The 7,858-nt window shown below is 41.7% G+C and overlaps 1 long non-coding RNA gene across 1 annotated transcript; it reads right to left on the bottom strand.

Annotated features, from left to right (window-relative positions):
• Positions 1 to 2,492: 2,492 nt before the first annotated feature.
• On the bottom strand, positions 2,493 to 7,548 carry LOC143119075 (uncharacterized). The gene is made up of 4 exons (XR_012986247.1): positions 7,281 to 7,548; positions 3,070 to 3,135; positions 2,909 to 2,990; positions 2,493 to 2,702 (listed from the first exon to the last, which is right to left on the bottom strand). It is a non-coding gene; the product is annotated as an uncharacterized LOC143119075 (long non-coding RNA).
• Positions 7,549 to 7,858: the final 310 nt, after the last annotated feature.

Here is a 7,858-nt window from a genome sequence, read left to right as displayed (position 1 = left end):
TGTAAGGACATAGCTCCGCCTGGGTCCTCCCGTGACATCCATGAATGGCTGCAATGCGACTTGTGCACCCTCTGGTACCACACAGAGTGCCTGGAAGTCAGTGTGGTACCAGAGGGTGAATGGTACTGTTACAAGTGCCAGGACAGTGTGTCGCTCCAGGTGGCACTGGAACTGGAGCTGTAAATATTGTAAATAGTGTACATAGTTCGTTGGGTTTTTACATATATTTTGTTTTGTGTTATGTTCTGTGTGTTCGGGTCTTACAAAGGGCTTCTTGAAATGGCACTTAATTCAGTACACGTGTTGTGTTCTGTGTTTTAGGTCTTACAAGTGCCCACTGCTCTTTAATCTGATGCATTCTCTTACTGCCCTGTAACTGACCCTGGGCAATACCGCGCCAAACCAGAGGCGGCAGACTGTACGGAACATGGTGTCATTCGCCCCTTCCATGTACTGTGAACCAGAACTGTGTTGCGCACCCGCAAAGTCGCCACAATATTCCGTACAGTCTGCCGCCTCTGGTTTGGCACGGTATTGCGCGGTATTGCACTTACGATCGGATGATTTAGCAATACGATGTCCAATAGACTTCCTGTATACCTCATTTGAAAGAGGAGGTTCTTGTCTACAAAATAACCCCTGATTGGGTTATCTCCGAACATTGTGACCAATCCTATGGGTGATTTATTAACACGAGTCTCTGATTTCGCCAAATTTGTCCCTTAAAGGAATTATCCGGAGTAAAACGCACTTTAGATCGATTTACGGATGATTGGGGGTACATACGTTGAGTTGACATCAAAATCATGTCATTCGGATGTGTTTTGAGAAAGTTCGATTGTACCGTTTTCAGTCACACAACTCGTAGCCTGGAAGTGAGCAGGGCATTTCAATTTCGCCGCTACAAAACGATATTTTTATACCTCTTCTACAGTTCCAAACAACATAACACTTACGTGGTAGTGAGTAGAGTGTCCCTAAAGCCAAACCGAAGTATCCCGAGGTCTTTATGTGGTCGAATAGAGAGTCCAGAATGAATTTCATCAAGCCAGTACCTTTCCGGAAATGTTGCCATCTTTGCTGTAGGAGTCTTATTGCTGAGTGTGTTGTAACACGCTCTGGAAATTCACAATTTCGTCGCCTTTAAAAAAAAAAAAAAAAACATAGTCCAGTCCATACAACTTCATTTCAATTTCGAAAGAAATACTGGACTATGTTTTTTTTTTTTTTTTAAACGGCGACGAAATTGTGAATTTCCAGAGCGTGTTTCGTTCACCGCTTTTGGGGCGCCTTTTCTTGTGGTCCAAGTCCTGCCCTATATTCCTTTGCATCTTAGACGCATTTTGATGAACTTTTCTGTTTAGACACGCTACAATCACGTAAGATATCCAAAGTGCATAATACTCCATTGTACTTCATTCACTGAGTATCGCCAATATGGCCGCGCGTGCTGGGTTACCTGAGTAAGCAAGCCTGAGTGTTTTTTCCTCAACAAAGCTCCCCCTAGTGTCTGTGAGTAAATGCGTTCAAACACACTGTTGTGAAAACGAACTGCTGTCCCTCCCCCCTCCAAGTACCCCCTCCACGAGCAACCCAGCTGATCAGCTGTAAACCTTGCTGAGCAGAGGAACCGGCTATTTCAAATCCAACTATGTCTACCGAGGTAAGTAAAGTAATATTTTCCAACTGATGGCGAGTTTGTTTTTTTACTGTGTTGTCATGCATAGGCTACTAGTATTTTTTACTGGAAACGAACGATAGCCTATGAACGAGGCGAACTAGCTACTGCTTTCGTGTTGTTTTTGGGAGAGTGGGCATGAGCATAAAAAAAATATCGGAGGCTAATATTTGTCTAAAGTTATATTAGCGAGGTCTATAATTTCATCTGGTAGAATGACTGTTTACCTTTGCTTGTCTAAGAAATTGTGTTGTCATGCATAGGCTGGCCCCTACTAGTATTTTTTTACTGGGAACGAACGATAGCCTATGAACGAGGCGAACTAGGCTACTGCTTTCGTGTTGTTTTTGGGAGAGTGGGCATGAGCATAAAAAATATATCTATCGGAGGCTAATATTTGTCTAAAGTTATATTAGCGAGGTCTATAATTTCATCTGGTAGAATGACGGTTTACCTTTGCTTGTCTAAGATAATATCAGAACGTTTCTTCTAGCTCGATCATGATGCAACGTGTTTATTGCCCATTATCAGACGCGTTGACTTAGTGACATAAAATAAAAGTGTAGGCCATCGTAATTCAACTCATAAATGTAAAGTAAGTGAGATATTGTCAACTGTTTTGTGATATTGCAGGAATCAACGTCAGCCTCAGCCTCGGAGTACACTGCTCAGGGCATTGGTGGTAGGCCGACTTCAAGGCCGGTCAGACAGAGAACCCCCAAGACGGGGAGGGGTGCTAGACTGGATGCTGAGGAAGAGAGAAGACTGCAGGATCTTCAAGAAAGACGAATCAATGAAATGAAGGTTTGTCAAATAGTGTAACTAGACCAGAGATGCCTTTTTATTTTGTTGAAAGACAATCTTGTGTCCATCTTGGTTGCGTGCAGGGCGGCGTTGATTGTGTTTATTATAATCAATGGCTGCCAGCAATGTCCGAGTCTTGTATACAAACGGAGAGTAGGCCATGCGCTTTGCTGCATACATCAAAATATGATTTTGGAATGACTCCAAATCAGATGTGGTCCTGTGTGGGTGGGAGAGACATAATTACAACAACACTCGTGGTAATACATGTGTTGTTTTGTCATATATAAGAAATGAAATCCACATTACAGATTACATTGAAATAAGGTCAACTATGCTGCATTTGAAACATGAACACTTGAGTGAGAAATACTGGAAATTCAAAAATAACTTGGGTGAACACAATCATGTCTTACAGATATTTACCTGAAGTTTAGGATTTTTTTTACCAGGATCAGCCATCTTTTGTCAAGGACAACAGCAATAAGTGCCTTGTGAGCAGCTGAACCTATAGTCATAACACAGTCAGTAAAACATATGCATTCACATACAGTGTTGAATTCTGCACCAGTATTGGTTGAAATTACCTTGTATGATCCAAGGCTTGTTCTGGCTGTCTTCATCCAGTGGCTCATGTTCACAGCAACTGGTTGCTAGGGGTGGGCGATATGGACAAAAAATAATATCTCAATATTTTTTGTGATTTTGACGATAAAGATAATTAGTCAATATCCTTGATTGTAAAAGTCTTTACAGCTCATTATTTATGAATAGCATCAATACAATAATAACCAATAACCTAACCTGTGACTTTTTAACCAAATCAACCAATGCATTGGTCACTCTATGACACATTTCCAATTTTGCCCCTACTTGTGTGTGTGGCAATGACATGGTCTAGCCAGCTAGCTACATTAGAGAAGATGACTAGGCCTAACAGTTTCCCAAGAGAAAGTCTGAAGCTGAAGTTCCTTTCAAAAACCTTTACTTAGGATTCACTGTAAAACTAAGCAGACCAACAGAGTACATCTCAGTTATTTCCTTCCATGTTTTGTTTAAGAGAAAGCATTCCAAGTTACAGAATAGAAACTGATGCGTTAGCTTATGGCTAATGTATATGAGAAATCCCATAGAGATGCTAACTGTTAGCATAATCAATACACGTAGATATTTAGAGCGAACTTCAGTCAATTTACAAAAGGGTTACATGAGAAGAGTTCTTTGTTTACAACTGACTATTAAAATACTCAAAGGCAAGTGTTTTCTCTCCATATAATACCATGTAGGAAAAAATGTGACTGTCTCATCAATGCTACGTGAACAGAAGTAGCTGCATAAAATCCCAAGTAGGCTACGTCTTGATCTCGCTACACAAAATAAACATTAGGCCTGCGTGTGACAAGGTGGACCCACTAGCGATCATGTGACACTTGCTCTGCTGCAACGGGGCTTCTCTTGCATACACCTCCTGGATTTAGTGAATGAATGGGGTTTCAATGCGTGATTTTGAGTAGTGATGGGACAACCGACTCTTATACGCAAGTCGGTTCAACCGGACGGTCGTTGGTTGGCCTACCGAGTTAATAGATTCGGTCACCGGTTCGCGCGACGGGGGGGGGGTTATATCGCGCGTTACTTCCCCGCCATATCGCTCCAAGACATGTAGCCTCAAGCTGCAAATGTCCATAGATATATACACTAGATGTCGCCTTGACTACTGCTGTTCATTGGAACGAATGCGTCAATCGAGACGCCATCTTGCTTCAGTGATCCACTCCTCTATAATGCATTAGCGTCAATCTGGGCAAAGATCTAGCGAAAATAAAATCACCATAAATCGTCAAAATCTCAAGCAATTATCTAGTTTTTTGGGTTGTTCCAACTGACAGGCATGTATTTATGGTTGAGTCTAGAGAAAACTAAGCTTAAGACGATAATAAAGATACATTTTACCCGTCTAGCACCATAGACTCCCATTCATTCTGCACTAGCTAGCGGCGGCCCCTAGAGGAACAATGAGTAAACTGCAACCAGGTTCGATACAATGAAAGTAAACCGGCTCTTCGTAGACAGGCTCTGGTTGAGGCCACATACCCCTCCTCTCGTTTACTCATGTAAGTTGTAATCTCACCAGAAGTTGCTGTATATCTGTAGAACATTTACCTCTGCTACTACATAGGCTACGCCAGTCGTTACTTTTATATGCATGGGTCAGTGCCATGGGCAAACGAGATGTAGCTGAATTCATAAATGACAAAGCCATGAGAAAGGTGATTTTCTTACGTTTCAACAACAAAGAAGCCGATCTGCCATCATTGTGAGAAGTTCCCAAATTTGTCGCTAATCGCTAAAAAGGTTTTCTATCGCTGGGGATGGCCAAACGTCGCTAAATAGGTAACGCTGACAATACAGGAGAACTTTAGCGCTTCAGATCCCTGTACCATGATGGCGGCGGTGTTGACGCATGCTGAGAAGCAGAAGGCGACATCTAGTGTATATATCTATGGCAAATGTCATGCTCTCCATGTCTCTGAAATTAGCTGACATACACACTCATATTGACCTACACTAGACTCAAGCACTGCCCAAGGTTAGCCTACATTCGGTCTTGTTCAGTAGTCAGCTGTGCGCGCGGTCTCCTCGTGAGCCTACCAATAGCCTATTCACTTCTAACATTTAACTTATTAACTACCAAGATAACATAGCCTGTGTCATATAATATTTCCCCCCTTTGTAATTTAGGATATGAATTTCAATGAACAAAAGATGCACGAAACATAAAGGCTTTTGGGATCAGTTGATAACTCAACTTACCAAGAACTAGGGATGGGCAGAACGAGGCTTTGTGAAACAACGAAACGTTCGAAGCAATTGCGCCGGAATGTGTCGAGGTTTCGAAACAATCCGACACCCGTAACTCCATGTTAGCAAAACTAGCCACTAGATGTCACCATCACATTTTGACCGTGAAGCACAACTGCTTCAGACGAAGAATATAAATAGCCAACATGGAACGCACGATTTCGTCCACAGCTACGTGGCTGAGTGGTTAACACACTTGCATTCGGCCGGAGCGTCCGGTGTTCGATTCCCTGCTGGTGCTTAGAAATTTCAGACTATATGCCTTCAATAACAAGAATATTTTTATATCTGCCAGTTAGATGTTTTGTTATTTCAGTTTCATAGTACATTATCCTTTGGAATATGCTGGAGAGGAAAATGCTACAATGGTTTTAAAATTCAGGCTATGCTTATGGCCCAGGGTTTTTTTTGGGAACATGTTGTAGGGAAATAAAGGATACATGCGTTAGACTAAACAGGTACAACATGGGAAAAATAAACAACACATTTTTTGTATGTCAACATACATTTTTATTTAGGAATAACAGTTGTTCTGCCGTCTTGGCATTTAATCTGTTTCTTGTTTTTGAATAAACCTCCCCAGCCTTGGAAAAAATTCTTTCACAAGGCACACTTGTTGCTGGCATGCACAAATATTTTTTGGCCATCACAGTTAGGTTTGGATAAACCACTCTCCTCTCCTGCCAGTATTTCAAAGGGTCAGCTGTTCTTGAAATAAAGGCATCAGTCATATATTTTTTTACTTCTGCTACTATCTAAATATTAACGTCACTAGACTATATCTATCTAAACTATCGCTCACTGTCTGTCTCTAGCCTGTCAACTAATCTATATCACTAACCTATCAATCACAAGAATGCACTATAAATCGCTATATCTCTATATGTCTCTATGTCGCTATATCTCTCAAAATCTCTCTCCTCACAAAAAACCCACAAAGATAGGATGTGTTTGAATGACTTTTAAGCATTCTGGGACTTTGTAATTTAGATCAAACAGGTGTTTACTCGGGTAATTGGCTCGCGCGGTAAGGTCCAAACCAAATTGAAACACCACGAAGCCATGGTCACGTGACATGGGCGTTTTGAACCACACTTCGAAACACTGTTCGAAACACTTGCATTTCGGAAGCTCGACACTGTTTCGAAACGTCAGCTTCGAGCGTCACATCCCTACCAAGAACCTACCCGTTTGATTACTCATACAGTCCTCGTGACAGCCTACCTACCAACAAACATCTCATTTAGCATAACTACCAAGATAACATGACGTGTATTTGTATTTTATATCCATCGGTAATGTAGCCTATGAAACTGTATGAAGGCTATACAATCACCTAAGATGCACAAGAAATAAATAGGTTTCTGCGATCGGTTGATAACTCAAACTTGCGATAACACCCGTTTGATTAGACTCATACCCTCGGTTACGGTCTCCTTCAGTAGCCTGGCGCGCGGTCACTTCGTGAACCTACTATGAAGCCAGCATTCACCTCTCTAACATTTAACTTTCTAACTACAAAGATAACATGACGTGTATTTGTAGGCTATGTGATGAACTTCCCCGTCGATATATGAATGGCCATGAACACACGCATCTACGATGCACTAAAAATAATAACTTGCCGCGAACCTAGACAACCGTTTTGATTACATAGACTCATAGCCTATACCTCGGTTACGGTCTCGTTTAGTAGACTAGGCTAAGTAAGTAGCCTGATGCGCGGTCTCTTCGTGACAAACGAAGCCAGTAACATTTAACTTTATAACTAGGCTACCCAGATAACGTGTAGCCTATTTGAAGCTTATGTGATGTAGGCTACTTCCCCATCAATAATGTGTAAATTGCCATGAACACAATCATCTACGATACTAGAATAAGGCTTGGTTAATAAAACTTGTCGAGAACCTAGACCGTTTGATAACATTAGACTCACCCTCGATTACGGTCTCGTTCAGCCTGGCACGGTCTTCGCGAGGCTAAGCAACATTCACTTCTCTAACATTTAACGAGAGGCGGTTAGAGCCGAAACTGTACTGTACCGTACTTTTGTCCTGTCCTCTGTCTTGCGGATGTTGCGTAGTGTCTCGCGGCACTGTCTTGCGGAAGTCGCGTACTATCTTGTGGCACTGTATTGCGGAAGTTGGCTAGTGGTATCAAAGATTCTAGACAGATCACGAACAAAGCTATTTTTTGTCTTTATTTGTTTCGTTGGAAAATACAATTTCAATGTCGGGATGTTAGGAAGACACGTGGCTTGTAGAAAGTGGGTTATTAACTTACAACGCTGAATGTAGGGCGACGTCTGGCCAATATTATTCTGCTGTAAAACATGTTTTTGTTTATCCAGCATTGTCTTGCTTAAGTTACGTTGTGCCTTGCAGAACTGTCTTGTGTAAAGGTATGTGTGCTAGGTGTGTAGCGCTGTCATGATGGTTGTCTCGTGGAAAGTTAGATAAAACGCCAAATAAAAACACAAGTATCCGTTGTCGACCTCAGTTGCTTTGGAAATGT

Source organism: Alosa pseudoharengus, unplaced genomic scaffold (genome assembly GCF_046254945.1).
Source record: "Alosa pseudoharengus isolate Yale_2024_CS ecotype anadromous, Long Island Sound unplaced genomic scaffold, YU_APseudo_1.1 YU_APseudo_1.1_scf_12, whole genome shotgun sequence".
NCBI classification, from domain to species: Eukaryota; Metazoa; Chordata; class Actinopteri; order Clupeiformes; family Clupeidae; genus Alosa; species Alosa pseudoharengus.
The sequence above is the reverse complement of the archived record's forward strand: the minus strand, read 5'-3'. Positions and strand labels throughout refer to the sequence as shown.